The 21569-nt window shown below is 34.7% G+C and overlaps 1 pseudogene; it reads left to right on the top strand.

The window, feature by feature from the left end:
• The first annotated feature begins 17467 nt into the window (after positions 1–17467).
• On the top strand, positions 17468–20729 carry LOC120197845 (annotated as a pseudogene).
• Positions 20730–21569: the final 840 nt, after the last annotated feature.

Below are 21569 nucleotides of genomic sequence, written 5' to 3'. Positions count from 1 at the left end.
TTTCTGAACAGGAAATTTTTTTGTAAGAAATGATGTGAAATCTACGTTAAATCACAGCGGTTTTCCAATTTATGAACACAAAATCTTCTATAAGCGGGTAGAAAATTAATAGAAGGTAAAGAGAGAGATCACAACCAGTAGCGCATGAGACGCCTCGTCCCGTTTGTTATGTGTTTTCTGACGACAATTAAAAACAAAGAGTTAAACTTAAATCATAGTGAATAACAGAAACTTTAGTTCTCGACTTCCTTCTCTTTTTTTAACACAAGAAAAATCAAAAAGAGAGAGAACGACCAAAACCTGTAGTATCAGAGATGGTTCATCCCTTTTAGTAGCCATAATACTCTGACAACTCAAAATCAGAAAACCACGTACCAAAAAATCGATCAGCAGCCTCTGCATCAATAACGATCAGCAGCCTCTGCATCAATTTCAATGATGCCGCTCATTCACGATAAGTACAATTTCAAAACTAAACAATTAAAATTGAAACAAAAAAAACTTTAGCGTGAATTTGGAACGTTGTTTGTCGAAAAACCAAAAAAATGCAAAAGAAAAGCGAAAGAAGATAAAGAGAACGGAAAGGTGAGAAGACATTTTCCATGGTTTTTTTCTTCTTCTTTGTTGTTTGAGAGTGCGTTGGGTCGGAACTCTTTGCTAAGCGGAAACCCCGTTGGGTCAACCAGACGGGGAGTTGTACATGGAAAGGAATTGCTTTGAACAAATGACACATGACCACCTTACGTTGGTAGCTTGTTATGCTATGACGATTAAGAAGGACATTGTGCTTATGATTCTTTTAAATATGAGAAAATAACCTCAGTGACCAAAAATGCCTTATAATATACGATTTTAATCAGTTTTTTTTGGATTTGCCAAAATGACCAACTAAATCGCAATGCGATCGATAATTCGCAACGCGATCTCCGGTATCGCAAATCAGTTTCCAGATTCGCAACGCGATTCTCCTAATTCGCAATGCGAATACGTAAATCGTAATGCGAATACGTAAATCGCAATGCGAATACGTAAATCGCAATGCGAATACGTAAATTGCAACGCGAATATGTAAATCGCAACGCGAATCTGACTATCGCAACGAGATTCTGACTATCGCAACGAGATTCTGACTATCGCAATACTGAATTTCAAATTTGCAACTCGATTTCTGAATTCGCAATAGGTTTTAGTTTCACAACACAAATGTTTTGGGGTATATAACTACGCAGCAGCAGCAACTCATAACCTAAATCCCTAAATCGCAACTCATTCCATCTCCATCTATCACTCTCTCCGGCGACATCCGTTCCTATATCCAACGACATCCTTCCCCATCTGGCAACAGGTTTTAGTTTCGCAGCTCGTTTGTTTAGTAAATTAATTTATAATAATGAAATCATCTAATGTTGATCATGTTTGGATATATTTGTGTTTTGGAGGGTCATGGGAGAATGTTCATGGTATTTTACAATATATGTCTTTACCCATGAATCTTTAACTAAAACTGTCATTAAAAAAGTTAACTTATGAAACTCTAATATTACGTGTTGCAAATAAATTGAATTTAGAGCCCCTAAGTGGATTTAGGCTATCTTATCAGAGAAATGGTAAAGTTTATTTGTTAACCGAAAATGAAGATGTTGAACGATTCATTGCTTACATTAGTGTTTCAAGTAATGATGTTACATTGTATGATGTGAACCTAGAAGTAGTGAAGTTGGGTCAGTAGCAGGTAGTAATCAACTAAGTTTTTCAACCCCAGTTTATGGTGCTCAAAATTTAATGGTTCCACCACAATTTCATCACCAAGCAAATATTGTTTCACCACATTTCCAATACCAAACATAATCTCAAAACCCACAACCTTTCCCTAATCCAAATCCCAATCAACTTTCAGCACCAAATTCCGATTTTCGTATTGACCAGTTAGACGATGATGAGCCAACAGAAAAAATTGTGAGTACTAGTCAGTATTCGAAATTTGATCTTGGTCAATACCCGGACTTTGATCTTGTTCAATACTCGAATTTTGATGATTTTTCAGAAGAAGAAATAGACCCTGCGTGTAATGATTTTGATATTGGTCAATACCCGAATTTTGATGATGAAACAGTCATTGCCGAGGAAGATGTTGTTGATGATAATGAGGAGGAAGTTACGACTGTAAATGAACATGTTGAACATCCATTCTGTAATTCATATAACCCTGAAGAAGAAAAAGAAGAAGAAGAAAAAGAAGAAGAAGAAATCCCCAAAGAAAAGTCCCCAAAGAAAATGTCACGGGAGTATAACTGGAATATGCCAGAATTACTTCAGATACCGGAAGAAGAGTTGGTAAAGATAGCAGTTGATTGTTACACAAAAATTATTCGTATCAAGAAAGATGATTGTTTTGATACAAAGGAAGACTTGAAGATAGCTTTGTATATGAAATGTGTGGAAGATGGCTATCAACTAAAAGTTAACAAATCAAGCAAAGATCGTTTCGAAACAAGGTGTATGATTGACAAAAACTGTACGTGGCGTATGATTGCAAAGAGGATAAAAGATTGCGAAATGTTTCAAGTTAGGACTTTTATTAATAACCATACATGTTCAAGAACCCAAGTTTTTCCTCACCATAGACAGGCAAACAAAAAGGTTGGGTGGTTTCTGGCTGAGTTAATGTTTTTGAATGGCAGGGTATATCGGGGACATGAAATTATGACTGACATGAATGCTCGGTTCAAGATTAGTATCTCATATTCTCAAGCTTGGAGAGCCAAATGTTATGCCTTGGAATTGTTGAGGGGGTCACCAGAAGCATCGTTTGCCCAACTGCCGGCTTATTGTCACAATTTAAAGCTGAAAAATCCTGGGTCGGTAACTCATATCAAAACAGATAGAGATGAAAGCTTTGAGTTGCTGTTTTGTAGATTCGTTCGTTTATTACTTGCATGCGCCAGTTATTATAGTTGACGGAGCACATTTAAAAGGTCGATATGGAGAAACTTATTAGCAGTAGCCATGGATGCTAACAATGGGATACTGCCAATAGCTTTCGGGGTTGGCAAATCTGAAACCTCTGATTCATGAACATGGTTTATGGGGCATCTTAGGGATTGCATAGGTCCTATTAGCAATTGACAATCATATCCGATAGGGCAAACTCAATTGACAACGCTGTTAGAAGGTGTTTCCCAGATGTTTTCATGGACTTTGTGGTGTTCATTTGTATAGAAATCTAAAATCAATGTCTACTGGTATAAAAAATCACAAATAGACATACTGAAAGGCTGTAAAAGCTTATCGGGAAGTGGATTTTAATAAGCATATAAACTGTTTAAGACGTGTTTTACCTCAGTGTGCTCAAATACTAGAAGATGTCGGGTTTGAAAGATGGTCAAGAGTACATCAACTTGGAGCAAGATATGGTTTCATGACATCTAATAGTGCAGAATCAATCAACGCTCTAAGTCGTTATTCCCGGAAATTACCCATTACTATGTTAATGGAGTTTTTTCGAGCTCTATTCAACAGTGGTACTACAAGAAAAGAAACCATGCATGTATTATTTCTTTAAATTCGTAACTTATCATATATTTTACTAAGTATTATTTATTTAAATTTACAGGAACATTGGAACATCGTGTTATACCATGGACTGAAAAAAAAGATAACGAAACGTGTTGTGAAGTCAACGTCATGGAGAGTTGAACCATGTTCAAACACTTTGTTTGAAGTACTGGATAATAACTTAATGGGCTTGTCGATCTAAATGAAAAGACGTGTAGTTGTATGAAATGGCAAACATCTGGTTATCCGTATGGCCATGTTATAAAATTTGCTCTTCATCTAAACCAAGATGATTAGCGCATACGCTATGGATTGCTACTACAGAAGTATATCGACAGACTTATGTCGAGATTGTCTACCCTATTCCACATCCTTCTGAGTGGGACATAACAGATGACTTACAACCGCTAAAAATAAATTAATACATAAATCAGTAAATAAACAGACATGATATTAAACAGTGAAAACAAAGACAATATATTTCAAACTTGCATGTATTCACCCAAGTCATTATATTCATTGTTCACAAAATGCATCAGATAACATTCCAGAAGTAAGCACTTATATAAACATTTAAAGGAAACATATAGGTTTATTGCAGGTTCAATGACAACATAAAGAGTAGTAGTTTATTCTTGAAACTTAAATTTTCAACACTGTGAAGTTAGTATTTGTCTTTTGGTTGAAGTAATGCAATTCATTCAAGTTTCAATTTGCAGAAGAATAATAGAATCTGAAACTTAAATCGCAACGCGAAAATGACTATCGCAACACGAAAATGACTATCGCAACGCGAAATGACTATCGCAATGCGAAAATGACTATCGCAATGCGAATTTGACTATCGCAATGCGAATTTGACTATCGCAATGCGAATTTGACTATCGCAATGAGAGAATCGTAATGCGATTTTCATTTCGCATTGCGATTCTTTCGTTGCGATAGTCAAATTCACATTGCGATAGTCATTTTCGCATTGCGATAGTCATTTTCGTGTTGCGATTTTGTTGTTGCGATTTTCATTTCACATTGCGATTCTCTCGTTGCGATAGTCATTTTCGCGTTGCGATAGTCATTTTCGCATTGCGATAGTAAACTATTCTTCTTCTGCAAATTGAAACTTGAATGGATTGCATTACTTCAACCAAAAGACAACCAAAAACAAATACTAACTTCACAGGGTTAAAGAATAAACAGTATTTGAAGCAACCGAATGAATTTACTAAGCAATCTAAGTGAAATTACGAGTAAATTTATCATCAAGTTAAATATGAAAAATATTAAACTTACCTCATTGCGTAGAGTATAAACCTCATTCTGCAACGATGCTACAATCTCACGAGAGCTGCTACCTCACCACGTAAAGTAGACACCTCAACACGCCATGCACCATTGTCATCGCGTAAAGTACCGACCTCCTCACGCAAGGCATTGACCTCATTACGTAACTCCCCTAACTCATCCCATGGAGGTGAGTGGAGAACAGGTAGATAAACGTCGTGGCATCTTTGTCGGTCGTCTATCATGAGGTGATGGAGAGAGGCTCGATGATGACAGAATAGGTGATGACTCTCGTTGTGGAGGTGTATATTCGGGTCGATCAGGTGATGGCTCTGGGTGAGGTGATGGCTCTCGAATGGGTGCTCATCATCCGTGCCATAAAAAAAAACACTTACTAGCTTGCCACCAATCAGTGGCAAGCTCAGCTTCCGTGGGTGTCACCTCTGTAATGGAGTGTTGGCCTCCTAACAATATAAAAGCTCAAACAAAGTTAAACGTGTACTAGTAATAACTTGTTTATAAACATATGGTAGTATTTGTGTTAACTTACATTATTTATTGTAGTATACGGTAGTAAATCTTCCCATTGCTGCAAGGACCGTTTCCTTTTCCAGGAAATAGCCCTAGGAATATCATTAGAAGTTTTTAATGCATATGTCTACATGGCGGGAAAGGCCTCAAATATCCAAATCTACAAACAATATAAACAACATTAGTAATTGTTAAAGAATTAATTATAATTTTGGAAACATTATAAAAAATTATTACCTTAAAGGCCCAAATAAAGCCTGACAAAGTGTATTTGGAACCATCACCACGCAAACTTTTCCGATCATCAAAGGCAGACGACAACTTATTCCATGTAGCTTTCCATAGATATGAACCCCACGGAAACAGGTTTCATGCATTTAGGTCCTCTACCAATTTTATTAGATCATTATGAATAGGTTGTCGGGACTCTCTGCCTAAAAAGCCGGCTTACAAAAGTATTAGAAGGCAGACTCGGACAACATCGACGTCATCCATCCGAGTAAAACCATATTTCTTATTCAATAATCTCGTCAAGTCTTCCACGTGTAAATTCGACTTCTCCGTTGACAGCTCAGGAAAAACCCTGGAAAACCATGATAGGCGGGTAATATGTCTAGTGTACCGATCTACATCATCGTGTCCGAAGCGTAGATCGGTGATTAAGCAAAACTCCTCCCGCCCAAAACACGTATACGCCGTTAGAAAATCAAACCATATCTCTTCATCACGACGTTGTATAGTCTCTGGTAGATCGCTAGTCATGGTTTGAAGAAACAGATGGGTCAAAATAGCATTTCCACCACGATGTTGTACTTTCAGCCATGGCCCGAAGCAAGTATCCTCAAATATTTTTCTTTGTGCAGGTGAAAGCTTCGACGCAATTGTTTTGGCCAGGCTTACTTTATTTCTTAAGGTCAATTGAGCTGAATATAAAAGTTCTGCAAAAACAATAAACATACCAAGTTAGATATACCAAAAACTACACTGTGAAGATATAACAAGAACAATAAACATAAAGAGTAGTAGTTTATTCTTCAAACTTAAATTTGTAACACTGTGAATTTAGTATTTGTCTTTGTTTTAATTTGCAATTCATTCAAGTTTCAATTTGCAGAAGAAGAATAGTTTCTGAAACTTAAAATCGCAACACAAAAATGAAAATCGCAACACAAAAATGACTATCGCAACGCGAATTTGACTATCGCAACGCAAAATGAAAATCGCAACGACAGAATCGCATTGCGATAGTCATTCTCGGTTTCAAATACTAAAATTGAAAGAAACTTGAATGGATTGCATTACTTCAACCAAAAGACAAAACAAAGACAAATACTAACTTCATAGGGTTAAAGACTAAACAGTTTAGCAGTATTGGCAGCAATCGAATGAATATAATAAGCAATCTAAGTGAAATGGTTAATCTATTATTGAAAACACCAGTAAACTTATCATCAATTTCAATATGAAAAACCTAATAATAATGCAAAAATTTTAAAATAAAAATAATTAAAAAAACTAACCCTCGGTGGTTAATTTGGTTGATTTTCCATTTCTGACCGTGAATGATTTCACCGGAGATGGAGACTGATATCGTCGGAGATGGGGACTGATTTCGTCAGAGATAGGGACGGATGTCGCCTTAGAGAGTGAGAGATGGAGATGAGATTGAGTTGTGATTTAGGGTTTTAGATTATGAGTTGCAATTACGGGATATACTGTGGACGGTTCAATGTTCCGATATATTAATATATTCATGTTTGGGAATTTGAAAAATAAATACGCGTTGGATACGAATGGCGCTATGTAAATCGCATTGCTATAGTCAGATTCGCGTTGCGATTTACGTATTCGCATTGCGATTTACGTATTCGCATTGCGATTTACGTATTCGCATTACGATTTACGTATTCGCATTGCGAATTAGGAAAATCGCAACGTGAATTTGGAAAATCGCAATGCGATAGTCAGAATTGCGTTGCGAATCTGGAAACTGATTTGCGATACCGGAGATCGCGTTGCAATTATCGATCGCATTGCGATTTAGTTGGTCATTTTGGCAAATCCAAAAAAAGTTGGTTAAAATCGTATATTATAAGGCATTTTTGGTCACTAAGGTTATTTTCTCTTTAAATATTGTATCATACTTAATTTGATGTCATTAGCTTATCAACTAAATTACATGGTCAAGAATATTTGATTTATTTGATTAATGGATCGTTTAATTTTTATTATAATAGGAGATAATGTTATTTTATCTAAAAATTTAAGTTCGAATAGTTGCATCTGCAGAGTGTATACGCGTTGTCAATAGGTTATAAAATCTCCTTAATTGTTATGAACATATTTATTTATTTTCACGTTATATAGTTTTTTATTTTATTATTTTCATGAATTGGTATATATTCATGTGTTTATATTATGTATGTGTTATTTGTGTGATTTTATATTTTAATTATGTTTCTATCATATATTAGTTTATATGTCGATTTGATTATGAAACTTTGAAATATTTCAATTTTAGTATTAAATATTCGACGTTAATTATTTTTATTATTGGATTGTTAAATTATTAATAATCGAATGATGTGATAGTTCGATACTGATAAGAGAATTATATTTTTTTCTCACCTCATATTCTTCATTAATATTAATTTTTTTTATTCATTACCAGTTGTCACAAATTACAATTCTTTGATTTCATTGTGACCACCTAAATATCGATATACTAGTTTATCGTCTTCGATCACTTTGTTAGTTGAGACTTTCTCAAAATATCTTTAAAGATAATGAAATTATATATAAAAAAGATCGACCATTATTAAGATTTATAGAGTTTTTTGAATTTACGGGATTTAAGATATTTATTCATAAATTCAAACAATGAGAAGTATTCTTTTAGGAAGATAAATAACATACATAGAAAGTTACTTCAACGAAAATTATTGAAGATGATTGATGCTTTGGAACGTTGAACCTACATATGAATTTTCATTATTGATTATTTCTTTCTTGACGTGGGTTTAGTATTTTGATTCTTGGTTTCTCTCTCTCTCTTGTTGTTTGTGATGTAACGTGTATTTGTGTTTGATTGGATGTGGCTTAGGAAGTTAAGTTCGAGTTAATGGATGACAATGAATTAATGAGAATATGATGATCCAGATTCAAAGATTCAAAAATGAAAATTTAAAATTAAAATATTTTAAAAATATTTTTTAGAAAAAAAGGTTAGTCCCACCTTACCTTCACCTCCCTCCCCGTCCCCCTTCTCTCCCCCTCCATTGCAACAGTTCCCGGCAACAGCTTCACAGTATGCTAAAATGGCCAAAAAAAATGGCTCGACCGACGAAGAAGGTCTCCGTTGCCGTCGACCCCTCTTCCCCAGTTTGAACAATCGGGATTATTGGAATTAAATCCAGCTAAACCCTTACCTATTAAATTTAAGTTTAGAGATTTTTAAATTTAGGGAGATTCGAACGATAATAAGAGGGATGATCGACAATGAAAACCTGACGACGGATAGATGGTCGTTTGATGATGGCAAAGGCGGTTGGTGATGATTGACGACGGCTGGCTGAGAGATGGAATGAAAGATTTTAGAGATTCATGAATTTGAATGAAAAATTTTAAAGTTTCAGGATTTGTTTTGTAATTTTTTTAAAAAAATATTTTTTTAAAATTAGTAATAATTATATTTTAAAAATAAAAAAATAAGGACGATACGTGTCAAATAACGGTCAAATTTAACTGTCATTATAGTCTAAATACCTAAAATATATTGAAAAAACGTTAGACGTATATTTTTAACGAAACTTCTTTAAACATTAAAACGTTTTTTAGTCATAACTTAAGCACTTTTTGATGTCGGACATAAATAAATATAGATTATTAAATTTTTATTAATTTAAAGTGTAACCCCTCAGACCGATACGGGTAACCCGATCTGATCTGAGTTATCACATAGGGCAGAGCGACCCACCGTAAAATAGCGGAAAATTTAAAACTTTTCATCATAACATGTAAACTCCTAAGATCATTTATCAGTGTTCAGAAATAAAACATATTTTCAAACTCGTATATATAAAACAAAATACAATTACATGCCCCCTAATCACTTGTACCATACTCTGTAAACAACGTCGAATAAACTCCCTTACTGAAGTTGATAGTTGCACTGGTACAATTCTTTTAACATGCTATGGTGAGTAATAGAGTGAACTTTGGAAAGCTCAGTAATACAGAACTACCAGATGATACTAAAGAACGTGCAGATACAGATAAACATATATTTCCTTATTGGTTCAGATATTTACAGATTTTTAGGCTGAGCTGAGGTCCCATTGATATCTCAGGTAGTAACAGATAGTATTCAGTTCAGATGGAAATATTTTGGATATATTGGTTCAAGAGATCGAATTAGGTTATCTATTGTGTTCTCATAAAACCAGTAAAAAGATACAGATCTTTTAAAACATATTTTTTTATTAAAAAATCGTAATAATCCCTCCAACCTCTACACGTCATAATGTGTAGGTTCCCCATAACCATACATCTAACCGCACAACCAGTATGGCCCTGAGCACAAAGCCGAAGAGCCTGCAGATATACTTCCTCCAACAATAATCCTCCCAAATAAAACATTTTTCCGTCAGTTAACGGAGATATTAGAAATCAAAACAGAATTCAGATCAGATATCAGAACATAATCCATATCAGAAATCAGAACAGAATCCAGGTCAGTATCAGAACAGAATTCAAATCATAAATTATATAAAACATTCATGTGATTAGGGAACACACTAGTGTTTACAGATATTATTAAGAGATATTGGATAATCTTATCAGGCATAGAAACACAGATCTTCAGTTTACCGATAGAATGTCGGAAGTTAGAATCACTATCGGAAGAGTTAAATAACTGACAGAATCATCAGTTATTCAGAATATGATTTATCAGGATTATCTTATTCGAACATTTTTCGGAAGCTCTAAGAAATTAGAAGGGTATTCGGAATCCTTTACATCTGAGTTACTTGTATTTTCAGATATGACCAGAGTGATTTGAGTTGATAAAGAAAAACGAAGATTCAGGACCTTTACAATCTATGTCGATTGATCAGATTATCGAACAACTCTAGATGAATAGTATCGAGAACTAATGCTTGTCGATTGATCAATTTATTGTCCTTCTAGGGTATTTACTCTTTAATATCACAAAATCTTGTCCATAGATCATCTTCAGAATCATTGCTAAATAGATCTTCTAATGGTCTTTATTTCATTTCCACGCTTCCACAATATCATGAAATACTGACGTGCTTGATTTGTAATTCATGACCATAAGGACAATACATCATGTAAGTTCATTAGCATTCCCAGACTCATCCAAATCACTTATTTAATCCTCAGTAATTGAGCTTAATTAGTTCACTTAGTAATCAAGTCTATCCTGGTTACTTCAGGGTTTTCCAGAGTAATTCATATGTTTCTGAATTTCAATACATTTTATACTTCTGTTCAGTTCAATTTGGTATTCGTAGTTGATTTGTCTAACGAATATCCACTTCTTAGTACCGAATGCGATCTAGAGTTCAGTTGAGATGAGTACTTCCATAATTATCATCGATCCAAAGTTGAGGAGACGAACCAAAATTCGAGTGGTAAATATGTTATTCAGGTACTGACATAGCATTAGCGTTGGTCAACTCACTTAAGTTGAGTTCTATAACTTTTAAGGGTAGTACAACATCCATGTTTGTTTGGATTCCTTAATTAATCCAAGACATTTACTTAGTATAGGCCATAAGAGTATTTTGGTCATTTTGGTGCTCAATGTTTTTCCATTCATTTCAAAGCTTGAGGATATCTATTCATTCCTAGGCTTGGTGGTATTCATGAGTCATTTTCATTACAGGGGTATTTTGGTTATTTTACAGATCTAGGGTATTTCAATCCTTTCATTCCGTCCGATCTTATTATTTAATTCAAATTTATCATTTACCTCAGTTCTTTCAAACAATTCTGTCAAAAGAGCACCATCGATAAATTATTCTTTATCAAACTTCTAGTATATCGTACAAGCCATCTTGGGTTTAGAAACCGGTTACCAGATTTTCTAAGCAAAATTAACATTTTTCTATGCACATCAATAGTTTCATCATATCAATGTCTTTACAAAGTTTTTATCCAACTTCAAGGGTCAATTCTTGTCTTTTTACATCATAAGGGTATTTTTGTAATTTTACCTAATCGAAGTATCCTCATAATTTATCATCCAAGTACCTTTAGATAAATTAAATTTGCATATTCATGATTCCTTTATCACTTAATCACAGGACTTGTAATTCAATAGAGTCTTAACTAATTTATCACTTAAACTGTATTCAGTTCGAATCCATCCATAATCAAACAGGCATAATAGACCAATCATATACATTCATGCATTTATACATTATCAACATGTTTCATAAAGCATAAAGAGGTAGTAATGTATTACCTCAATTTTCGTGCCATACTGATCGAACATATAAATCTTATTCGAACGCCCTCGATCTTGAAATCAACTTCCAATAATTCCTTTGATGCATATCAACTGAAATTTTATTAAAAACGGAGCTTAACTACGGAAAACATATCGAATCGGATGATTAATCAGTCAAAAATAGCTTACCGGGTTCGAATTTGGTGAAAAAGACTTCGGATTCGGATTCAGGACATCAAAAAACATAAAATATGAATTTTCAAAAAATTTGACTTTTTGGTCAAAGTCAACGTGTTTGACTGACAATTTCGAGGCTTTTGGGTTCAAATTTTGAAAAACGGACTTCGAAATCGAATTCAGGATGTCGAAAAACATAATATATGACTTTTCGAAAAAATTGACTTTTTGATCAAAGTCAACGGTCAACGGTCGGTAAACGGTCAACGAGTTGGGTCATCGGGTCGGGTCAGGTCAAAGGGTTGTGCCAAAGAATCGGGTCGGGTCAAAACTGGGTCAAACTTCCCCAACAGTTTACGAAGTTCCCCTACTTGTAGGGGCGGCGAGTGAACAGTGTTACGGTGTCCGAAAAATTTCTAAAAATTATTTTAAGATATTTTGAGACACTTACCAAGCTCGGTTCATAATTTTGAACGGTGGAGAGCTCGATTCCGAAACATCAAAAACTTTGGCTTCATCACCCCTCAACGCGCCGGCGACAACGGAGACACGGAGGACACCGGTGGACTCAGAACGATGCAAGGAACACGTTGGTGTGGGGGGTGTCAAAAACGGGTGGCCGAATCAACGTGAATGGACGGAAAACCAACGAAAATTGAGTTAAAACCAACGATACTTCCAACTAAAATTAACGACAAACGACGTTGATTCACAACGAGAGGTTTGAGGGCTATTCATGGGTCGATAACGAACACGATATTCGTTCGTTCATCAAACGGTGTATAGATCGGAGCTCAAAGAAAGGTTGAGGGGAAGAGAAAACTGGGAAATAATCTAGAAAATCATACAAGGGAGGGAGAGAGAGAGTTTATTTCTCTCTAAAGAAAAATGGTTAAATTATGAGTTTAGTCACTGAATTTCCTGCACTTTATAAACTGATCAACAAACTTTGAAATTTTATAATTTAATCCTCAATTTCTTCCAAAATACCAATTAAAAACACAACTTTATAATTCCTAAAATTTAGCCCATATATTGGTGTGTTATAATTCTCCCCTCCATAAAAGAATTTCGTCCTCGAAATTCATTCATGTCACATAATAGCATAAATGAAACTTCTATCAGTTCTTTCATATCTTCAAATAACTTTTACAGAAGTACGTATTCTTTACTAATCCTTAACCAGCTGAATATATATTTTCATCATAACTCTCCTTCATTCCCATAAAATAATCAGAACGAAAAAATTCTTGTGTAATCAATTCAACATTGGTTACGAAAATAGGCTCATAGAGGTGTGACAAATCCAAATTTCATTTTTGGAGTCGGGTCAGAATTTCTCAGTTGAGTAACTCTCACATGGCTCACGAGACACTTTACAGAATTTAGACTGACATTATCGGTATTCCTTTATGCAATGGTAAAGTCCTAACAGATAAAAAATTAGGTTTGCTCGTTACAGATAAGGACTCAACTTTGGAGTTCCGGCTCAGAGAGGTACGATTGTAGTCTAGGGGCATGTACTGATCAAACATATTGAAATTCGACCGGTCGGTCTATCATGAAAATTTTGACTCAAACCAAAGCTCTGATACCACTAAATATAACCCCCTCAGACCAACGTGGGTATCCCGATCCGATCTGGGTTATTACATTAGGGCCATCGGAGCGACCCATTGTAAAAATAGCGAAAAATTTAAAAATTTTCATCATAACATGTAAACTCATAAGATCATTTATCAGTGTTCAGAAATAAAACATATTTTCTGACTCGTATATATAAAATAAAATACAATTAAGTGCCCCCTAATCACATGTATCATACTCTGCAAACAACGCTGGAGAAACTTCCTTATTGAAGTCGGCAGTTGTATTGGTACAATTCTTTTAACCTGCAATGGTGAGTAATAGAGTGAGCTTTGGAAAACTCAGTAATACATAACTACCAGATGATGCTGAAGAACGTGCATATACTATAACATATTTCCTTATTGGTTCAGATATCTACAGATTTTTAGGCTGAGCTAGAGTCCCATTGATATCTTAGGTAGTAGATATATTCAGCTCTGATGGAAATATTTCGGATATCTTGGTTTAGGAGATCGAATTAGGTTATCTAGTGTGTTATCATAAAACCAATAAAAGGATACAGATCTTTTAAAACATATTTTTAAAAAAATCCTAATCTCTCAACCGCTACACGTCATAATGTGTAGGTTCCCAATAACCATACACCCAACCGCACAGCCAGTATGACCCTGAGCACAACCGAGGAGCCTGCAGATATACTTCCTCCAATAATAATCCCCAAAATAAAATATTTTTCCGTCAGTTACCGGAGATATTAGAAATCAAAACAAAATTTAGATCAGATATCAGAACAAAATCCAGATCAGAAATCATAACAGAATCCAGGTCAGGTATCAAAACAGAATTCAAATCAGATAAAATATTCATGTGATTAGGAACACGCTAGTGTTTACATATATAATTCAGTGATATTTGATAATCTTATCAGGTAGAGAAACACAGATCTTCAGTTTACCGATAAAATGTCGGAAGTTAGAATCACTATTGGAAGAGTTCATTAACGACAAAATCATCAGTTATTCAGAATATGATTTATCAGAATCATATTATTCGAACATTTTTTGGAAGCTCTACGAAATTAGAAGGGTATTCAGAATCCTTTACATCTGAGTTACTTGTGTTTTCAGATATGACCAGAATTATTTGAGTTGATAAAGAAAAACGAAGATTCAGGACCTTTACAATTTATGTCGATTGATCAGATTATCAAACAACTCTAGATGAATAGTTTCGAGAACTAATGCTTGTCAACTGATCAATTTATTGTCCTTCTAGGGTATTTACTCTTTAATATCACAAAATCTTGTCCATAGATCATCTTCGGAATCATTGCTGAATAGATCTTCCAATGGTCTTTATTTCATTTCCACGCTTCCACAATATCGTGAAATGCTGATGTGCTTGATTTGTAGTTCATGACCATAAGTACAGTACATCATGTAAGTTCATTAGCATTCCCATACTCATCCAAATCACTTATTTAACCCTCAGTCATTGAGCTTACTTAGTTCACTTAGTAGTCAAGTCTATCATGGTTACTTCAGGGTTTTCCAGAGTAATTCAGACGTTTCTGAATTTCAATGCATATTATACTTCCATTCAGTTCAATTTGGTATTCGTAGTTGATTTGTCTAACGAATATCCACTTCTTAGTACCGAATGCGATCTAGAGTTGAGCTGAGTACTTACAGAATTATCATCGATCCAAACTTGAGGAGATAACCATGATTCGAGTGGTAAATATATTATTCATGTACTAACATCATTAGCGTTGGTCAACTCACTTAAGTTGAGTTCCATAACTTTAAGGGTAGTACAACACATGTTTGTTGAATTCCTTAATTAATCCAAGACATTTACTTAGTATAGGCCATAAGAGAATTTTGGTCATTTTGGTGCTCAATGTTTTTCCATTCATTTCAAAGCTTTTGGATATCTATTCATTCCTGGGCTTAGTGCTATTCTTGAGTCATTTTCATTACAGGGGTATTTTTGGCCATTTTACAGATCTAGGGTATTTCAATTATTTCCTTCCGTCCGCTCTTATTATTTAATTCAAATTTATCATTTACCTCAATCCTTTCGAACAATCATGTCAAAAGAGCACCATCGATAAATTATTCTTTATAAAACTTCTAGTATCTCGTAGAAGCCATCTTGGGTTTAGAAATTGGTTACCAGATTTTCTAAGCAAAACTAGCATTTTTCTATGCACATCAGTAGTTTCATCAGATCAATATGTCTTTACAAAGTTTTTATCCAACTTCAAGGGTCAATTCTTGTCTTTTTACATCATAAGGGTATTTTTGTAATTTTACCTAATCGAAGTATCCTCATAATTTATCATCCAAGTATCTTTAATGAGATAAATTATAATTTTACCTCGATTTTTTTGTCATACTGATCGACCATATAAATATTATTCAAACACCCTCGATCTTGAAATCAACTTCCAATAATTTCTTTGATGCATATCAACTGAAATTTTATTAAAAACGGATCAAATCGGGTGATTAATCAGTCAAAACAATTTATCAGGTTCGAATTTGGAAAAATTGACTTCGGATTCGGATTCAGGACGTTGAAAAACATAAAATATGACTTTTCGAAAATTTTGACTTTTGGTCAAAGTCAACGGGTTTGACTGACAATTTCGAGACTTTCGGGTTCGAATTTTGAAAAACAGACTTCGGAATCGGATTTAGGAAGTCTAAAATCATAATTAATGTCTTTTCAAAAAATTTGACTTTTTGGTCAAAGTCAACGGTGAACGTCGGTAAACAGTCAATGGGTCGGGTCGGGTCAACGGATCGTGTCGGGTTAAACAGGTCGGGTCAAAATTCGGTCAAACTGCCCTAATAGTTTCCGAAGCTCTCCCACTCGCAGGGGCTGCGCGTGGAGGCACGTGAACAGTGCTATAGTGTTCGAAAAATTCTTGAAATTTTTTTAAAAATTATTTTAAGGCATTTTGAGACACTTACCAAGTTCGGTTCGTAATTTTGAACAGCGGAGAGCTCGATTTCGAAATATCGAAAACTTTGACTCCCTCACCCCTCCACGCGCCACCGCCGACGGAGACACGGAGGACACCGGTGGACTCGGAACAATGCATGGAACACGATGATGCGGAGGTGTCGAAAACGGGCGGCCATCGACATGAATCGACTGAAAACCAACGAAAATTGAGTTGAAACCGATGATACTTCCAACTGAAATTAACGACAAAAGACGCCGATTCACGACGAGAGATTTGAGGAGTTTTCTTCATAGGTCGACAACGAACATGATAGTGGTTTCAGTTCGTCAAACGGTAGTTGGACGGTGCATAGATCAGAGCTCAAAGAAGGGTTGAGGGGAAGAGAAAAATGGGAAACAATCTAAAAAATCATACGGGGAGGGGAGAGAGTTCGTAATTCTCTCCTAAAGAAAAATGGTTAAATTATGAGTTTAGTCACTGAGTTTCCTGCACATTATAAACTGATCAGCCAACTTTGAAATTTTATAATTTAATCATCAATTTCTTTCAAAATACCAATTAAAATCATAATTTTATAATTCCTAAAATTTATCCCTTAAATTGGGGTGTTTCATGAAGAGTTCACGTTAGATTCCATTACAAACGTAAATAAATTTGTTAACCCCAAATAAATTCATATATGAGATTAAAATTAAAATATTATATATATGACATTAAAAAATCAATTGTAATCAATAAATTAAGTATTATTTATAAAGTCTTAAAACGACATTACAATTCTTAATAAAGATTAGTTGGAACTAAAAACAAGTTTAATATAACTATTAATTAATATAAATTGACCAAACTGTAATTGCCCGTGAGGTGGGGCACGGTACCCAAAACAGAACGGACCTCAAAAACCAGCGTGTAAGCTGCTCCAAACGCCAAAGCTGGCACGGCGGCTACAACCTATACGCTCTTCTCCGCACCTCTTTTTTTATCAACAAAAAAAAATACCATTTACATTTTTTTCACCAAAAAAAAACCAAACAAATTTCATGTTCTTCCTCTTCATCTCTGTCTATTTAAGAAGAAGATAAAATAAAATTCAATCACGCTCCTTCCTTCCATTTCCGATTTCCTTAGGAGACGACAATTTCAAAACAATTGATTGAATTTAAAATACAAAGCTTAGGTGGAATTTGTGAGGTTGTTTTAGGGTTGATGAGTTCTAGTAACCAATCGTTGGCGGCGGAAGGTGGGGAGATGAAGGGAAAATTTTTGGAAGAGAAGGATCAGGTTCGGGTTAAGAGGAAGACTTTGCAAGCCGTGCTGGAACAGTGCCAGAGAGCTCTCGAATTGCTTAATAAAGCCGAAGCTGGAATTGACGATAACGATGATGACGAAGAAGATGGATATGATAAAGATGTAGATCGTCGAGGGGAAGTCAGCGGTGGCGGACTTCAAAGCGACCAAGAAGCTGACGAGGTTTGTGTAATTCTATTTGTTTTGTTTTCTAAGAGATTTGATTCTGGAAATTCTACGCGAGAATCTTACGTATGCAGCTTTTATTACTTAAGAACAATTGATTTTCATTTTGGTGGATTTGTTTTGTTTGTGAAGATTTAGTTTCTTTTCTTCTACGCTTTGTTATGGAGAATTCTATGTCAGAAAACTATGAAAATTTTAATTCATACAGTTTCAGCTACGTTATGTAGTTCATTAGGATTATGCATTTCATCCTTGAGTAATAGATAATTCGGATCTCAGTTGAGCTCAGCTTGAATGAGGCATTTGGACTAATATTATAGCTAAATGGCAGTTCTCATTCTGGTATTTCTTAAGTTACAGGTTTTGCTGTGATGACTTTCACTTTCGAGTTCTGGCTTGGTTGAGAAGTGTTTTCTGTCATATGAGGGATAAATTATTGTTGATTAAGAGCTAATATTGGCTGGGGGTGCATTCTTTCTATATCAAATTGGACAAGAATATATTACACACTTCACCTTGTCAGATTTGTTATATGACGTCTTCCTTTGCTTAAGAATCCGTTTGCCTCATAGCCTTTTTCTCATTTATGTCAACTCAACTGCCATGCTCCTTTCTAATGTGTTTGTTTCTGTCTTGCATGCAATTATTTTGAAATAAATGAATGAAGCAGCAAGAATATTGAAACTTCTCATTCATAATTTCATATATTAGAATTTTGGTCCAAAGATATAAGATTGGGAAGCAGTACAAAGGGATTTCGAATGGATAAATGAAATGAAAAAACTGAGCCAGAAGTTTGTGATAAACTGGAACCTTCTTCTGTTCATCTAAATGTTGAGTCTGATGGGGGGAAATTGGTTTATTCTCTGATGGTTGTATTCTTCTTTGGAGTGTGAAGTTTGTGCGTGTGTTTCTGTAGTTGTTATTTCATTGTATTCGATTTTGCAGTCACCTGTTTATTAAATATCGTGATCACAGTAAATGTCCATATTACACTTTCATGCTCTTTTCAATCTACATATTTTATGGCAAATAAATTTTGAAATCCACTTAAATATGGTGATCCCTATCCTGCCAGAAAGGAACCCTACTTAATTTGCAATAATATATGGATTGGAGTTGCCTTTCATATCAAATTTCCAAATAACTTTCAAAGTTTATGCTCCTTTTGTTTTAAATGCAGTTATGCTATCTTCTCAAATCTAGAGTTCAATGCTCTGAGTTCCTTGAAAAGCTAGAGTGTGCTCAGGTGGCTGTTCCAGAAGACATTGCCGTATGCATCCAAAGACCCCTTTAATTTGTTCGCATATGCAATTTTCAATTTATTGCAAATGCTTTGAACATGCATCTTTGGTTTTTTTCGGTTCTAATGAAATTCTAATATGGACCCAGAAGATTGTAGTTCTTGGGACATGATCAACGAAAATGATCTTTGGGAAGATGAAGTTTGTTGATCTAGATGGAGAAGATTATATTCTTGTTAGGCAGGAGGATAGTAGAAGGAGTTGCTTGTTTTATGGCTGCATATTTGCTGTCCCTTAAACAGACTAAGGTATGTGAAATTCTTGCTCTTTCTCAGTGTTATTATTTTATATCCTTTGTTGTCATTCACTTGTATTATACTTAAGCCGTAAAATTTTGATGGTTCCATTTCCAAGTTCATTCGGGGCCTTACTTTCTGGCAGCCCGAATAGAACTGTCTACATGCATTCATTGATTCACCTCTGGAGGCTAAAGTGTTTTATTGTTGTTTCTTCCCCAGGATTTGACCCCCAATCAACTTCAGGAAGGTGAGTTTGTTTGTATTCATGTTATATTCCACTCTAAAAGAATTCAATGTAAAAGACTGAAGCAGAAGTTGAACCAGTCAGGCTTCCACTCTGATCAAAACTCCTCTTTTAATATTTAAAAATAGTAATAAAATAAATATTAAATATAGTTTGTAATTAATAAAAAAATGTTTTTTTGGCTTAATGATATGATCTTTAGTATAGGTTAAAGGTTCAAATCATCAATTATAAACAAAATTTTGGAAACAAATACAAAAATGGTTGTCTTATTGGTTTTATGTGGCCTTTTACCGGGTGTTACTGATTAATCGAGTTGCAATCCCAGGTTAATATACTGTAGTTGGAAAAACAGGCTGCCAGATTTTTATTTTCCATCTCAAGTATCTTTTATTCCATAACTAAGTCATTAATTCTCTTGTAGCACTGAGCAAGACCTTCTCTGTAAAAAGGAAAAGGGGAAAGCTTCGAAGAGCATGGGATGGAAAGTCATTTATAATGTCGCATCTTGGGGAGCAACTGCAGTCGGGTGGGTTATGGTTTTAATCTTAGCAAACAATTGTCTCTCGGTTCCTCAATTTGCTTGTAGAAGTTCTCTACTCAGCTTTGGTCTATAAACATGCGGCATTTTCCTATTCTGTTATTTGGATTTCGCTTAATTTCTTTTGGCTGAAACAATCCATTTGTTTGTTTATTCTCAACAGGATATACCAAAACCCTTTACTTTACCAAGCTGCATCGAAAGCCTTCTGGACTTCGTGTAATGTACTCTCGAAACTTATCTGATTTCTTTACATTACATGGACAACAAAGCATGATGTGTTGGAAATCCGTGTTGTATTTATGCTTTCATGGTGTCAAATTGCCAGCTTGTTGTTAACACGAATACCATTCTTTTTCATGCTAAAGATCCATTGTCTTACCCCTTCTAGATTTAATCATTGTAAATATTGTTTTCTTTTATTGGATAATTTCTGATTGCAATTCAAACTCATTGGCAATTTGGCATCATGTGATGGCTCAATCAGACTTTCAATCTCATAATAGTTGCTGTTTGAAACCAGCATATGCTTTAGGTATCTATTGATAGTCATTTTAATTTTTTAGAATTTTGTTTTGTTTTTCTAGAAAGGTAACTTGTTTACATTGTTGCCTACGTTGTAGGCTTTACCGATTATTAAATATTAGAAGGAAGGGTTTGGATTTGAGGGCAAGCTTTAGGAAGTCTTTGTAAGATAATCAACCACGTATACAGAAACGTGGCAACGTCTTATTTTTCTTCCTCGGGTTTTCTTTTCCTTTTTGTTGTTGTAATTCTTAGTTTCGGTGTTTCCCTTGTTTTGCAGAGCAAAGAAGGTATCTTTAATTCATTAGACTAAACGTGGATGATCAGATCAACTAGCCAATAATAATAATATGGTTTGTGTGGTGAGTTGAGTACAGATTGAGACGCAGCCGTGAGAAGAGTGATTATATATTATTGATATATTTAAATTATATCAAATTAATATAATCCCAACCGGTGTAATTAGTTCACCAAATTAGTTGGGCTTTAGATAATTTAAATTTTTAATTATGTATTATAAATATATTTGAAATAATATATAGGTACGTTTCCTCGACTGGTTCAGTTCACAATTTTAAAAAACCCCCCAAAACTCAGAAATAACTAACTAAATCAATCTCGGTTAAATTGAAGTGACGGATAATTTTTTATTGT

Source organism: Hibiscus syriacus, unplaced genomic scaffold (assembly GCF_006381635.1).
Source record: "Hibiscus syriacus cultivar Baekdansim isolate YM2019G1 unplaced genomic scaffold, ASM638163v2 tig00117056_pilon, whole genome shotgun sequence".
Classification (NCBI taxonomy): Eukaryota; Viridiplantae; Streptophyta; class Magnoliopsida; order Malvales; family Malvaceae; genus Hibiscus; species Hibiscus syriacus.
This window is presented reverse-complemented; position numbering and strand designations above follow the sequence as displayed.